Raw genomic sequence first — 17,130 nt, 5'->3', positions numbered from 1 at the left:
GGAAGCCTCTTCTAAAGAAGATACACAAGAAAGCCCGCAACACAGTTTGGTGAAGACAAGCAGACTAAGGACATGGATTACTGGAACCATGTCCTGTGGTCTGATGAGACCAAGATAAACTTATTTGGTTCAGATGGTGACAAGCGTGTGTGGGGGCAACCAGGTGAGAAGTATAAAAACAAATGTCTCTTGCCTACATTCAAGCATGGTGGTGGGAGTGTCATGGTCTGGGGCTGCATGAGTGCTGCCGGCACTGGGGAGCTACAGATCATTGAGGGAACCATGAATGCCAACATGTATTGTGACCTACTGAAACAGAGCATGATCCCCTCCCTTCAGAGACTGGGCCACAGGGCAGTATTCCTACATAAAACATGATGATAATAAAATAAATTTGGATGCATACATAAATCAGGTGATAAAAAAAAAACAGAGAAAATGACAACGATATAGTAAACACCACACAGCTCTGTCCTGACAGTTTGACTAGGACAAGAAAATCCCGACGTGTTTCAAGGTTGTAAATAGTGAAACCTCTTCTTCAGGGGCTACTGGTAGTGTGTATGGTTATCTGAAAGATTTAACAAAAAACTACAGCAATGAACGAACAGAATAAACTCTATGTTATATATTAATCATATACCTATAAAAACGTAGAAAATAATCGCAAGCACAAGAATAATTAACATCACACCAAAATCTAAAAATATAATAATTTATTTGATACTATATTTTATATAGACTTACCTTACAAGTTAATTCCTACCTTACACAGTTTGTAGAGCGGGAGGCACAGCCACACTGAATGGAAGGTGGGAGCTGCATAAGTTAACTTTTCAGATTGCCTAGCAGGTGATTTGTTGCTAGAACACCGGGCAGTCCTAGCAACCAATCACCAGCTAGTTAATATAAAAAAAGCTAACCCTGGCAGCTCCCACCCTCCAATCAGTGTGGCTGTGCCTCTCACCCTCCAATCTGTGTAAGGTAGGAGGGCATTGGCAAGAGTACATTGCTGTAAAGGGGGAGGGGGGAACGGGGGGGTTGTAAAGGGGGCAATGCTTTGTGTACGTGGGGGGGGGGAGGGTAATGTGAAGAGGCAGAGAACAAGAGCATATTATTGTGGGGGGGGGGTGTGAAAGAGGAGCAGTGCTGTAGGGGGAGGGTGATGTGAAGGGGAGCAAATGATATGGGGTGGGGGGAATGTATTGGGGAACAATGCTGTGGGATGTGATGTTGGAGAGGGGAGATGTAATATGAAGGGGGAAGTGCTGTGGGGGAGAGATATAAAGGGGGGGCAAGTGCTGTGGGGGTGGGAGATGTAAAGAGAAGCAGTGCTGTGGGAGGGAAATAAAGGGGGCAGTGCTGTGGGGGGAATATGATGTAAAGGGGGGCAAGTGCTGTGTGGGGGTGATGTAAAAAAGGGGTGCTGTGGGGGGGTGATGTAAAGGGGGCAGTGCTAGGGGGGATTGATGTGAAGGGTGCAGTAGACAGTGACACTAATGTGAAAGAGATACTGATGTGAAGTGGGGGGCTGTGATGCGTGGGGGGACCAAGGACACTGATGTAAGAATGGGGATTGTGAAATTAGGGGGCTGTGACAGGAAAGATGGGAGACATTGCACAAACATGCGATACAGACCTCTGCTGGATCAATTTTAATTCAATACCCCTGCTATAGAGGGATATGCTTTGTTCATCTTTCATGCAATCACTTTAATAAGTTTGTTTATAAAAAATAAAAATAAAATAAAGTAGCATTTTTCATGTATTTAACCCCTTCCCACCCAGCCCCAGCTTCCATTTAACAGTGTCTGCAAGCCTAGGAGATAGGAAGGATCGCCAAATGCATAACCACTGCATAACCACTGTGATTGGCTGTTGCAGCAGTCACATGATTGGGAGCCCATTCTGCCAACTCTCATCATAAATCATTAGTACAGACCAAGAGCTGACCAAGAGCTGTTTTTGGAAGGTTGGTCACTGTCCTGGGAGCGCGCAAGAACAGAAAGCATGCATGTAGTGCTCTTTGGCACAACACATATGTTATATACAGGCGGCATGAGGTTAAAGAAGACCTCCCACCCCCTCAGTCTCTCCAGGAAATGCCCACCATACTATCTAATACAATGTACAAAACAAATACACTTACTGATAGGTGTGTGCACACACGCCTTTCTCTGCAGCCTCAGCTGCACGGGGCAGTGAATAAATCAGTGGTAGCCCATCCATTAAGAGCACACGGGCGCCACCCGCCCCATCCATTGCCACTTAGATTGAAGTATACACTATAGAGCAGGCCTTTAGATTGAAGTATACACTATAGAGCAGGCCTCAGTAAATGGCAGACTGCGGTCTGGATCCGGACTGAGCCACTGTCCCATCGGGACCCCCTGTCACGGCATTTAGAAGCCTACATTGGCAGGGCTGTATTTTTTAAACACCTGATTAGAGCCAGAGGGTCTAATAGGCTTCAAAATAGAGTGGGCTCAGGGCACAGAGAATGCAAACCGAGCCCACCCAGGTGTGTTACATCAGCAAATGAATATTCGCTATTGTAACACTGATCCTCCTCCCGGCCATTCAGGAAGGGGGTCCTATTGGAAGCCTAGGAGGAGGAGGGGAGAAGCCGCACGCTGGAACCCATTGTGATGGAGGAGAGGACACAGGAGCCACTGCCCACCATTGGCCACAGCCACCCGCCGCCTATATGGGGTAAGACAATGAGCGGGGTGGGGGGAGGTGCCGCCGTCCCCTCGGGGGGGGGGGGTGTTTGTCACTGGAATGAATTGGAAGTGCCCTGTGCTGAGAGGCTTCCTGTTCCTTCACAAGCTGAAGAATACATTTACTATGCTTATGATTGAACGCAGTGAGTGAGTGTGCATTGTGTTTATTTAGAAAAGGAAGGGGCAAGTAAATGACATATTTACTAGCTCCTTCACCTGCTCTCCATTCTGAAACATCCCCCACAGCAGCCGGGGGGAGATAAGGGACAGCAGCATCACTGCTGGGGGGAAAAGATGCAACACACGGGGAAGCCTGGGCAGAAGGGGGGATGCACACCTGGCACCTGTCTATGTATGTCCCTATGTCCATACTGCTTTTTATTCTTATTGTGCCTTTTTCAGGTTGCCTCTGTGCAGGCGGTGTCCCTGCTCTTGCACTGCCATTTTGAAAACGTATGTTTTACTGCGCTTGCGTAAGATAAAGTACATGATGTCATGCACCTGCTTGACTGCAATCCAATGAATAGAAGGGGCGGGCCAGTGACTGTCAGGCTGAGAACGACAGACCTAGATGATGCTGGACGTCCTCCAGCCAGGAAACCAGGCGAGGCTCTATCTGACTTGCTGCGGCTTCTAATGCACATAGTGAGAAGCTCACAGTGTGCAGCGAAATCAGAGGAAGGCATTTCAGTCCAGGAGAGGAGCCGCTACAACCGTGCAAGACTGAAGGGAAGACCAGAAGTCAGATTTAGATACAATGTAGCAGACTTCTCTCATTTGGTCCCCCAAGCAGTAAAATGTATTCCTTCCTTCTCCCACCAGGAGAGATTATTAGTGAGGAGTTAGAAAACCTCGGTGTTCTCCTTGTGATCTATGACTGCAGAGGGGTTGTGTGAGTGGTTATGCGGCAGATTCCTCTATTGTCTGTGATCCCTGGCAGGAGCTGATGTACAATCATATTATCTGCCAATCAAATCCCAGGAATGAGGAACAATATGTCAGTCTCTGCAGAGCGCTAATGTGCCATCTCCGGGCGTAATACTGATTATAATGTCATCTTAATATCATCGTCAAGAAATAATTGAGAGACCGTTTTAACTGGCAGGAGAAATGAGCCTAAAAACAATAGATTGGTAATGACAGCCGCTGTCATCACAGTGCCGTTCTCATCAGTGTCTCCGCTTTATAAAACTTTTAAAACTATTTTAAGACTATTTAAGTCTCCCTTTACATTAGAGTCCCTATCAATGTCCCCCCACCACACACACACACACACACACACACCCGTGTCTCCATCAGAGTGCCCCCTTTCACCAGGATGCCCATCATATACCCTCCTTACATCAGTTGTTCTCATCAGGGTCCCTCCTTACATCAATTGCCCCCTCAAAGCCCTCCCCTTGCAAAAAAATTACCCCTTTAGAAACCTATTTTACATCAAATGTTCCCTTTAGAGCCCCCTATACATCAATTTCTTTCAACAGAGTGCCCCCCTTACATCAATTTTTCCCATCAAAGCACACCCTCAGATCAGGGTCTCTATCAGAGCCCCTGCTTATATCACAGACCACATCAGAGTCCCCTCTTGCATAATTGTCCCTGTCAGAGTCCCTTCTTACATTAGTTGTTCTCATCATATAAACTGTCAACATCAGTGTCCCCTTACATCAACTGCCTCCCCTATACTGCCCCCTTACATCAACTATCCCCATCAGAGTTTCCCTGTTGCATCTAATGTCCTCATCAGAGTGCCCCCTTACATCAACTATCCCCATCAGAGTTTCCCCGTTACGTCTAACGTCCTCATCAGAGTGCCCCCTTACATCAAAGTTCCTCATCAGAGTGCCCCCTTACATGAAAGTTCCCAATCAGAGTGCCCCCTTACATCAAAATTCCCCATTATAGTACCCCCTTACATTGAATGTCCCAATCAGGGTCCCCCCTTATACCAGTTGCTCCCAGCAGAGTGTCCCCTAATATCAGTTGTCCCCATCAGATTGCCCCTTACATCGATTGCCCCCATCAGAATGCCCCCTTACATTAGTTGTCTCCATCAAAGTACCCCCTTACATCCAATGTTCTCATCAGAGTGCCCCCTTCCATAAACTCTCAACATCAGAGTGCCCCCTTCCATAAACTGTCAACATCAGCGGGTCCCCTTACAACAACCATCAGAGTTTCTCCGTTAAATTGAATGTCCCCATCAGAGTGCCCCCCTACATCAAATTTACCCATCAGGGTCCCCCTTCATATCAGTTGCTCCCAGCAGAGTGCCCCATTACATCAAAGTTCCCCATCAGAGTGCCCCCTTACATCACATTTACCCATCAGGGCCCCCCTTCATATCAGTTGCTCCCAGCAGAGTGCCCCATTACATCAAAGTTCCCCATCAGAGTGCCCCCTTACATCACATTTATCCACCAGAGTCCCCATTTATATCAACTGTCCCCATCAAAACCCCCCTTTTCATCAAAATGAGTCCCCTTTTACATATATTTCCCCATCAGAGCCCCCCCCCCACCTGTTCAACAAATGTCCCCATTAGTGCCCCCATTGCAAGAATTGCTTTCATCAGAAGTGTCCCCTTCTATCAAATTCCCTCACTAGAGTCCCCCTTACATCAGGGTCCCTATAAGAGTCCTCCTTACATCAGTTGTTCTCATCAGAGTGCCTCCTTCCATAAACTGTCAACATCAGCATTCCATTACATAAATTGACTTCTGTATACTTCTCCCTCATATCAACTATCCCCATCAGAGTTTCCCGTTACATCTCTTGCCCCCCATAAGAGTGCCCCCTTACATGATTATTCATTCATACAGAATAGAGTGAGTCTGGACATTACAGCACTATGGCCACTAGATGGTGCTTAACGATCAAAGTTAACAAGTACTGTATTTCCTGTATTCCCTATGATCATCCGCTCCTTCCAGTGGCCATAATATGGGATTTAACGGATTCACACTTATGAATAAGAACATCTGATATGGAAAACAAAATAGTCTAGTATCAACTTTGTTGCCATTTTGTATGTGATGTCACCAGCCCCAGCAGACGCAAGTGACACATTATAGTATTTCTAGACATGTGCAATTCATTTAGTTCTGAAGTCGTTTTTTTAATGAGTTTTGACAAATTCGTTAATTCCGAAATTTCTAAATTTCCAAATATTTCAATTTCCGAAATTTCCAAATTTCCAAATTTTTCAATTTCCGAAATTTAGAATTTCAAAATTTTCACATTTCAGAATTTTCAAAAATCCTAAATTTCGGAATTTCCGAACTTGGAAAATTAAAAATTTCGGAAATTGGAAAATTTCGGAAATTGGAAAATTTCGGAAATTGGAAAATTCCGAAATTCAAAATTTTAGAAATTCGGAATTAGGACATTTGAAAATTCTAAATTAGGAAATTGTACAATTCAAAAATTTGGAAATTCTAAAATTCAAAAGTAAGAATGAAAATCTGAACATTCAAAAGAATGAAAATCTGTAAAAATTCAAAAACCCAAAAATCTGAAATAATAACTAACTAATAATAAATATTAAATCATAGGCATTGGAATTTCCTTTCAAATTTGTCTGTTAGTGAACGTAATGAGTACAAATGTATCCGAAGTTACGATTTATCTGAAATAACGAATGCCGTATCTAAACGAATGGAACATAACGATCTAATAAAAATAAATAACAATAATAATAATAAAACCTTTTTATTATTATTATTTATTATTAATTTGTTCCATTCCATTTGTTTAGCTGCAGCATTTGTTCTTTCGGATAATTCGTAACTACAGAAAAATTTGTATTCATTACGTTCACAAAACGAACAAATTTGAAAGGAAATTCCAATACCTATAATTTAATAGTTAGTTATTATTAGTTAGTTATTATTTCAAATTTTACTGATCTTTCTTTTTTTCCGATTTTCGAATTTTCCGATTTTCGAATTCCGAGACTCCGGAAATTCGGTATTCGAAAATTTGGAAATTCAGAATTCGGAAATTTGAAAATTTAGAGATTTGAGAATTAAAAAATTAGAAAATTCAGAAATTTTGAAATTTGAGAATTCAGAAATTTTTAAATTCAGAAATTCGTAAATCTGAAATTTGAAAATTTGGAAATTCAAAATTCAGAAATTCGGAAATTTTAAAATCTGAATTTAGATTTAGGAATTTCTGAATTCCGAATTTTCGAATTTCCGAAAAAAGCAAAAAAAGAATGAAATGAAAACGAACACATTTTTTGTCAGTGCACATGTCTAAGTATTTCCCTTTGCTCTCCCCCGGCAGCTACATACAAGCTTATTTAGGGAGGTAGGGAAGGAGTGTAGGAGCTGGGCCAGCACAGAAGTCATTACACACTCCCAGAGGAGGAGAGGGCTGAAATGACATGCAAGGAGGGAAGAGACTGTGCTAGGGAAATGACTATTTAAATATGCTAGCTAGTTTGGTGGCACATTGGAAGGTAATAAAAATTGTTTATGGAAACAAAAAATTTTGTAAGTAACCCAAGGCGGTGACAGGGTCTCTTTAAGGCTGTAGGTGAATTTCCAAGCAGGAGCTCTCCATAGTGCTGAAACTGTGTGGATACATCATTTCATCCCTCTGTCTGTCCCTTTTTTATGTAACAAAATAAAAATAAAAATGCTCCTTCTTCCATGAGCCAAGCGGTCAGGCACACCAACCATGTGCCAGGTATCCTAATAGCAAGGACTTTTCTAGCTTGATGCTGTAATGACACCAGCCAATATGTCCCATATCTCCGACTGTCTCAAGCATTTGCTCAGCTGTCACAAATAATCCCAAATTTTAACATGTTTATTTCCTGTGATCATCAGCTCCATCTAGTGGCCGTAACAGGGTATTTTCACAAAATACCCTGATCAGGAAAATACCGCATTATAAACACTAGATGGAGCTGAGGATCATATAAGATAAATGTATAAAGCCTCGTACACACGATCGCATTTTCCCGCGGGAATTGTGTGATGACAGGCTGTTGGCGGAATATCCGACCTGTTGTACGCTCCATTGGGTAATTGTTGTCGGATATTATGCGGACAAATGTTGGATGGCAGGTTTTAAAATTTTCCGCGGACAAGTGTCTGTTGTCGGATTTTCCGAGCGTGTGTACACAAGTCCGAAGTACAAAGGACAAAAGTCCAAAGTACATGCTCAGAAGCAAGGAAGAGTCAGAAGCGGTCGGTCTTGTAAATTAGCGTTTGTAATGGAGAATTAACATTGGTGACGCGGCAAATTATGAAATCTGGAAATGCAGCGCACAATTCTCTTCTTCTTTAATGGGATAATAATGGAGCTGCTTTGCTGGTGATACTGCAAACAAATTTTCAAAGGCTTTTTTTTCTAGTGATATTAAGAATATTATTATGCTTTTTTTATTTGTGCAAGTTACCACAACACCATTATCCTGTAGTTTTTAAGATCAAAGATACAACTATGTTGTGTCCCTTGTTAATTTTACATTGTATTTTTTAAAATGTAACTGACTACTCCCAAACTGTCATTTGAAGTAAAACACAGAGCCAAGTATTATTCTACACAATTTTTTTTATTGAAAAAAAAGAAAACAAATAACATTAGACATGCTATCTGCCAATAGAACTTAACCAAAAAGTGCATTCTGTGCATCCAAAAATATAGAAAATATACCAAATCAAATCAATATTCAACCAAAAAAGTCAAAGCAATAACTCCAAGGCCAATTTATAATTAAAAAGTTATCTCCTCCGATTCCGCAACATGTCTGGTTGACGAACGGCCGTTCAGAAACAAACTGAAAAGCACTAAATGAAAAGCGCAAAAAGAAAAGTGTGAATCAACACTCACCAAACTTCTACTAACACGAAATTAACAGAAGGAGCCCAAAGGGTGGCACTAAAGAGCTGAAAAAAAACACGTAGTACGTCATTACGTTTGTGATTGTTGGCCAACAAGTGTGTGCCGTGTGTATGCAAGAGAAGTTTGGGCCGACGCCCTTCGGACAAAAGTTCACAGTTTTGTTGGCAGAAAATCTGATCGTGTGTATGAGGCTTTAATGACAAGGATTATTCGTGACATTCGCAACAGGAATTTCTTTTAATAAACAGACTCCTAATTCCCTGTACAGATACAGATGAACCAAACATGGACTGTGAGGTTCTATTGCAACCTGGCAGGCCCCAGAGGTCAAAATATGGTGACTAGTCTTCCAGCTGTAAGGAAGAAGTAGCCCAAACTCTTGTGCTCATGATCTATAGTAGGTCCCCTGGCATGGGAACTGGGAACTGGCTTATCAATTTCTGCTAGGGGGTGCTGCGCCTGGGTGGCAGATAAGTAGACAGGATGGGTTCACACTTATGCGCATTGGATGCCGGTTTCCCTGCATCCAATTCACATGACAGGAGACTGTGACTGGCTCATAAAGCTGGAAAGGGGTGCTTTGGCTCAGTTTCAGGACCAAATTAAGGCAAAAATTCTGACCTGATTCGCACCTGAAATGGAGAACCAAGGACGCACCGGACCCACTGCTGGGAGCCGTAGCTAGTTTTAACACGGCCTTAATGGCAATATGGCACCTAGCCCCCCCACCTGTAAGGAGGAAGCAACCTAACCTCTTCTGCTCATGATTCATAGTAGGCCCCGTGGTATAGGAACTGGTTTATTAACTGCTGCTAGGGGACACCTCACCTGGGTGCACATACAGTGAGCCCCCATAGGTTACAACATGGTGACTAGTCTTCTGGCTGCAAGGAGGAAGTAGCCCAACCGCTTGGGCTCAACCTCTTGTGGGACCCCGGTACAGGAACTGGCTTATCAACTGCTGCTAGGGTGTGCTACACTTGGTGATTGGCAGGTAATGCACATAAGACCATCACATGGCTGACAGCCCCCAAAAGTCACAATATGGCGACTATTCCCCTAGCTGTAAGGAGAAAGTTGCCCAACCTCTTGTGCTCATGAGGTTAGGCCTCATAGACCCCCTGGCATGGGAACTGGTTTATCAATCTCTGCTTGGGGGGCTTTCACCTGGGTGGCAGGTAAGTGCACACCTGTTCCTCCCTTACTGGCAGCCAACAGAGTTGCAATATGGAAATAGTACCCCAGCTGTAAGGAGGAAGTAGCCCAACTTCTTGTGCTTAAGATCTATAGTAGGAGGCCCCTTGGCATGAGAACAGGCTTATCAACCACTGTTAGGAGACACTACACCTGAATGGCAGGTAAGTGCAAATATGCCCCATCCCTTGCTGGAAGCCACCTGAGATCATGATATGACAACTAGTCCCCTACCTGTAAGGAGGCAGTAGCCCAACCGCTTGTGCTCATAAGGTTGGGCCTCGTCGACACACTGGAATGGAAACTGGCTTATCAACCACAGCTGGGGGGGTGCCACACCTAGGTGGAAGGGAAGTACACACAATTCCCTCCCCTTGCTGACAGCTCCTCCATGCCCCCATGGGGGCTGAGGATCCCAGTGACCATCAGAATTTGGGGAACTGGTGCTTTAGGAGGGGGACTCCATTTTTGCTCCCCAACAGCCAGAGAGCAAAAAGTGTAAAAGCGTGAAATGTGTGGACGGGTACACACATTTCTTTCTTTTTTTCTTTCTCATAAAGCGGAGATGGAGAGAGAAGGTTTCTGCCTTTTCTTGAATAGCTGAGGTTGGAACAATTGACGTCTGGAGTCAGCCGCTCATGGGAAGCTTTTATACACAAAGCAATCCCGGCACAAAGGAAGCCGATTCTTCCTAATGCAGAAAGAGCGAGGTGATCGATTGTACGTGGGAGAGTCAAGGATTCAAACATCAACCAATCTTCGAGGTGAAGAATTCTCTGAATCTCCACACTAAAAGCATATGCCAAACAATAACCTGGCCTATGGATCCAGCTAAACAAAGTACGCCTCTGCCACAACCCCCCTTTGAGAATTTCATCATTTGTATCGGATACACAGAGTGATGAAGAGACACATTTATTGAAATAAAAACTTTTCTTCTCCGTGAAGGTATATTCTTTCCTTGCAGAAGCAGAACTTAGTTTATTATATATCTTAGATGCGTGGGTGAGCTTTGTACACATAGATATTAAACTCTGAGGAGGACAGCTGATGTAAGGGGGCATTCTAATTGGGTCAAGTGATGTAAGGGGGCACTCTGATGGAGAGAACTGATGTAAGGGGGCACTCTGATGGGGAAAACTAATGTAAGGGGGCACTCTGATGGAGAGAACTGATGTAAGGGGGCACTCTGATGGAGAGAACTGATGTAAGGGGGCACTCTGATGGAGAGAACTGATGTAACGGGGCACTCTGGTTTAGAGAACTGATGTAAGGGGGCACTCTGATGAGCACAACTAATGTAAGGGGGCACTCTGATGGAGAGAACTGATGTAAGGGGGCACTCTGATGGAGAAAACTGATGTAAGGGGGCACTCTGATGGAGAGAACTGATGTAATGGGGCACTCTGATGGAGAGAACTGATGTAAGGGGGCACTCTGCTGGAGAGAACTGATGTAAGGGGGCACACTGATGGAGAGAACTGATGTAAGAGGGCACTCTGACGGAGAGAACTGATGTAAGAGGGCACTCTGACGGAGAGAACTGATGTAAGAGGGCACTCTGATGGAGAGAACTGATGTAAGAGGGCACTCTGACGGAGAGAACTGATGTAAGAGGGCACTCTGATAGAGAGAACTGATGTAAGGGGGCACTCTGATGGAGAGAACTGATGTAAGGGGGCACTCTGATGGGGACAACTAATGTAAGTGGGCACTCTGATGGAGAGAACTGATGTAAGGGGGCACTCTGATAGAGAGAACTAATGTAAGGGGGCACTCTGATGGAGAGAACTGATGTAAGGGGGCACTCTGATGGAGAGAACTGATGTAAGGGGGCACTCTGATGGAGAGAACTGATGTAACGGGGCACTCTGGTTTAGAGAACTGATGTAAGGGGGCACTCTGATGAGCACAACTAATGTAAGGGGGCACTCTGATGGAGAGAACTGATGTAAGGGGGCACTCTGATGGAGAAAACTGATGTAAGGGGGCACTCTGATGGAGAGAACTGATGTAAGGGGGCACTCTGATGGAGAGAACTGATGTAAGGGGGCACTCTGCTGGAGAGAACTGATGTAAGGGGGCACACTGATGGAGAGAACTGATGTAAGAGGGCACTCTGCTGGAGAGAACTGATGTAAGGGGGCACACTGATGGAGAGAACTGATGTAAGAGGGCACTCTGCTGGAGAGAACTGATGTAAGGGGGCACACTGATGGAGAGAACTGATGTAAGAGGGCACTCTGACGGAGAGAACTGATGTAAGAGGGCACTCTGATGGAGAGAACTGATGTAAGAGGGCACTCTGACGGAGAGAACTGATGTAAGAGGGCACTCTGATAGAGAGAACTGATGTAAGGGGGCACTCTGATGGAGAGAACTGATGTAAGGGGGCACTCTGATGGGGACAACTAATGTAAGTGGGCACTCTGATGGAGAGAACTGATGTAAGGGGGCACTCTGATAGAGAGAACTGATGTAAGAGGACACTCTGATGGAGAGAACTGATGTAGGAGGGCACTCTGATGGAGAGAACTGATGTAAGGGGGCACTCTGATGGAGAGAACTGATGTAAGAGGGCACTCTGATGGAGAGAACTGATGTAAGGGGGCACTCTGATGGAGAGAACTGATGTAAGGGGGCACTCTGATGGAGAGAACTAATGTAAGGGGGCACTCTGATGGAGAGAACTGATGTAAGGAGGAACTCTGATGGAGAGAACTGATGTAAGGGGGCACTCTGATGGAGAGAACTGATGTAAGGGGCCACTCTGATGGAGAGAACTGATGTAAGGGGGCACTCTGATGGAGAGAACTGATGTAAGGGGGCACTCTGATGGAGAGAACTGATGTAAGGGGGCACTCTGATGGAGAGAACTGATGTAAGGGGGCACTCTGATGGAAAGAACTGATGTAAGGGGGCACTCTGATGGAGAGAACTGATGTAAGGGGGAACTCTGATGGAGAGAACTGATGTAAGGGGGCACTCTGATGGGGACAACTAATGTAAGAGGGCACTCTGATGGAGAGAACAGATGTAAGGGGGCACTCTGATGGGCACAATGGATGTAAGAGGGAGCTCTGATGGGGAAATTTGATATGGGGGGGGGGACTCTTATGACGACGTTAGATGTAATGGGGGAATTGTAAGCAACTGATGTAAAGGAAAACTCTGATGGGCATAGGTGATGCAATGGGGCACTCTGATGAGGATAGCTGATGTAATGGGGCACTCTGATGGGGACAATTGATGTAATGGGGCACTCTAATGGGGACAATTGATCTAAGGAGGGAAAATGATGGGTCGCGACTTGTGGCACAGAAGCATACTGAGTGAACTGGGAATACTGGTCCCCTGCATCTCTGTCAGTGACTGACACACATTGTTGACATTATTCCCCCCTGACTTTTTTACTGCACCCCTAGATCAGATAGGCTAGACCTGTATATGCTCTATATTATCAAAAGTATTGTGACACTTGTCTTTATACGCAAATGAACTCTAATGGAATCCCAGTCTTACTCTATAGGGTTCAATATTGAGTGTTTGTGAGGTCAGGCATTGATGTTGGACGAGAAGACTTGGCTCGCAGTCTCCATTTTAATTAATCCCAAAAGTGTTCTGTCAGGTTGAGGTCAGAACTCTGTGCAGGCCAGGCAAGTTCTTCCACCCCAAACTCACTCATCCCTGTCTTTGTGGACCTTGCTTTGTGTACTGGTCCAAATCATTTGGTGTGTGTGGGGGGCGGGGATTATGGTGTTGCTTTTCGGGGGTTGGGCTTGGTCCCTTAGTTCCAGTGAAGGGAACTCTTAATGCGTCAGCATAAAAAGACATTTTGGACAATTTTATGCTTCCAACTTTGTGGGAAAAATTTGGGGATGGCTCCTTCCTGTTCCAACATGACTGTGCACCAGTGCACAAAACAAGTCCTTATGCTGGTTAAATTAGTAAACTATGAGAAATAGCGAAGGTGCTATATATGTGGAAATACGGGGCAATTCAGGAAACATCGATCAGAGATCAATTGGCTTCTGTATAAATCACACAAATAGGAAACATAAGGGGAATACAAAGACACTGAATTTCAAGAGTCAACTTCCCTAAACTAAGGACCTTGCTAGAATACATGAATTGGGATCAAATCTTAGGAACAAAGAACACAGAGGAGAGATGGGTTTGCTTTAAGAGCATATTAAATAAGGGTATTAGCCAATGCATCCTATTTGGGTAACATATTTAAAAGAGTGAACAAAAGTCCTGGATGGCTTAACTCCAATGTAAAAATGCATATAAAAGCAAAGGAGAAGGCCTTCAAAAATGACAGGGTTGAGGGATCATCATCAGCATTCAAACTTTATAAACAATGCAACAAGAAATGTAAGGCTGCAATTAGGGCAGCTAAGATAGAGCACAAAAGACACAGGAGAGCAAAAAAATCCCAAGAAATTCTTTAAGTATGTAAACAGTAAAAAAAGGGAGGACAGACCACATTGGCCCTATAAAGAATGAGGAAGGACATCTGGTTACAAAGGATGGGGAGTTGGCGAAGGTATTGAATTTATTCTTCTCCTCTGTCTTTAAGAGGGAATCAGGGGGGTTTCAGTATCCAAAACTGCAGTGTTTGTGCTGAGGAAAATCCTGTTTGCCTGGCTATGGAGGGTGGGGGATCCCTTACTCACTAGCGGCTCCTGCAGGGGTAGCGCTACATTATTATATTTCATATCATTGTAGTTTATGATTTATTTTTAAAGCCTAAAAGTCCAAGGGGGATAGATCTATTGTCTGTATATGGTGAATCAAGAATGAGCACCACATTGCTCTCTATTAGAGCTGCACGATTAATCCTTAAAGAATCGAGATTGCGGTTCTACCCCCGTCTCTCAATCTTAAAAAAGCATTTCCTTGATTCAGTGCATAGAGTTCTCTGCTCAAACCAACAGCTATCAAAAGAACAAACAAAAAAAAAAAAAAACAGGCAGCCTGCCAAGTTTCTCCCAACATCTCTAAAGAGAAACAATGTAACATATAGTTATTTTAAAGGGATGAACTTTGGTCTGTAAATGAGGTCAGTTTAACCACTTAAAGACTAAACCTTTTTTTGACACTTGTTGCATGCAAGTTAAAATCTTTTTTTTTGCTATAAAATTACTTAGAATCCCAAAACATTTTATATATATATATATATATATATATATATATATATATATATATATATATATATATATATATATATGATTTTAGCAGCTACCCTAGAGAATAAAATGGTGGTAGTTGCAATATTTTATGTCACACTGTATTTGTGCAGCGGTCTTTCAAACGCTATTTTTTGGGGAAAAAAATACCCTTTAATGAATTTTAAAAAATATATAAACTTAAACTAAACCATTTTTCTGTATAAAGTGAAAGAGGATGTTACACCACGGGAATCGTTAGGAAATCATGATCTTTATTCTAAGCAAAAAAATAATTTTAGCCAGAATCATGCAGCTCTACTCTCTATGTGATTTTTCTTCTAGCAGATCCAGCCCTGTGATCCAATGGAACTGAAATAATTAAATAATACAAAAAATAAATAAATAAACGGACAGAGAGTGGAGCCAAAAAGGCTACGGTGTGGTCTACACGGGCGCCCGGGGGCAATTCTGCTAATACAGCCTGTGAATCAATGAGGCTGTTGCAGATTGCCCCCTTGTTATTAGAGATCCATTTGTTCCTTTGCCTAGCCACGTTCAGGTCTCCTTCTACCCATTGTAGGGAGGTAGGAGTGTAGGGCGGTTTGGATTTAGCTCCTCCGCCCTCCCTCTGTCCCCTTTTTGGCTCCACTCTCTGTCCGTTCTAGAGACAGGGTGGATGCCATCACCTATGATGGCCGCTGCGTACGGGTGACGCAATTCAAGTCGTCCGCGCATGCGCAGAACCCGTTTTCGGCTCGGCGCTGGACGTGATCCCCTGTGTGCACGCCCGCAGCTCGGCGGTGACGTCAGCCGCCACCGATCTGGAGACACTGAATTTAAAAACCCCTCTCACTGTCATTGCCTTGTTGGCAATTGACATTGAAGGACCTGCTGCTGGTGGATCCGGGGTTTCTAGCGGCTTAGCCTTATAGGCTATGATAGCGCTTGAAAGGTACAGTACTTACCCATTGGGGTTTATTAAAGGGGGCTTTACATATCTTTTGGGATTTGTTGTATTTATGTCCTGGTGACTATAACATCATACTCATACCTGTCCCTACTATGTCTACTATTTTTTTATGCAATATAGGAAGACGGTCAGAAAGGATTCCGTCATAGGCAATCTGACACTATCCAGTTAATTAAAGGCACACCGTGCTAACTAATTCCTATTGATTCTACTATATCCCACTACCACCACTTTCAGGTATGTCATCGCACATGCTTTGTTGGAGCAACCGATTACCCATCGGCTATCCAATAACGTTGCATTTTTTGCTTACTATTATAATCACGTGTCTCTGTAGATCGCTGTCGGGACCTCTGATCTTTCTCTGCGGTTTTCTCAAAAACAACACCCCCTTCCCTTTCTTTGGTGTAGGGGTGACTTACTTTGGATATTGACCATAATTATGTCATGAGCTATGACCTATTTGGTAAGACGGCAACATCATCATCATTATTATTATTCTGTATTGTAATAACCCATATGTACCCATTTCTCGTTATTGATTTTTTAGTTGATTTTTTCCATATTTGTCCTTGAATACGTTGTTCTAAAAAATTATGATTTACTGCATTGATATGTATGTCTGTTCAATCACTTTGGTAATGTATTTTTCAATTTAATTTTTCAGTTTTTAAACGCTAGCTGCATTGTCCTGATGAAGCTCAAGCGAGCGAAACATGTTGAAAGTTGCAGCATCTTTTTGTGTATAGATTGGTAATGTGTGGTCATTTGTGATCTTATACCTGCTCTGTACGCAACTAATTGATATCTGTATCAACCGTGTTCATACTGTTGTTTTTATATTTGTTTGTCCTTTGAATAAAATTATTTATTTTAATGTGGGCATGTCATTGATTTGCCTCAACTAGGGTACCGTATGAAAGTCCCGGGGGTTGGTTACCCTTCAGCCCTCTCATTTTCCCTGTTTCTTTTCTAGTATTCAAATTTTTGGTATGTGGTACCCCTTTATAGTAATAGTCCTATCCTGATCACTTCATCTTTATATCTCTTTTGTTAGGGGTGAATGTCAGCTGATAGGTCTTAGCCCCGGAGCCAAGGAAAGTCAGGCACCAGTAACAGGATGAAACTGGTAAATCCACCCACCCAATCAAAGCTACAATGTGCAATTTGTTTAGTTGTGAATTCGTTTTTTAATGAATTTTTGTCAGAA

General features: G+C 43.4%; 1 long non-coding RNA gene across 1 annotated transcript; it reads left to right on the top strand.

Moving 5' to 3' along the window:
• The first annotated feature begins 15,757 nt into the window (after positions 1-15,757).
• Positions 15,758-16,797, top strand: LOC143998194 (uncharacterized). Its single transcript, XR_013277774.1, has 4 exons — positions 15,758-15,902; positions 16,041-16,157; positions 16,258-16,386; positions 16,588-16,797. It is a non-coding gene; the product is annotated as an uncharacterized LOC143998194 (long non-coding RNA).
• Positions 16,798-17,130: the final 333 nt, after the last annotated feature.

Source organism: Lithobates pipiens, unplaced genomic scaffold (assembly GCF_037356315.1).
Source record: "Lithobates pipiens isolate NorthernLeopardFrog02 unplaced genomic scaffold, aLitPip1_a1.2 Scaffold_19, whole genome shotgun sequence".
NCBI lineage: Eukaryota > Metazoa > Chordata > Amphibia > Anura > Ranidae > Lithobates > Lithobates pipiens.
The sequence above is the reverse complement of the archived record's forward strand: the minus strand, read 5'-3'. Positions and strand labels throughout refer to the sequence as shown.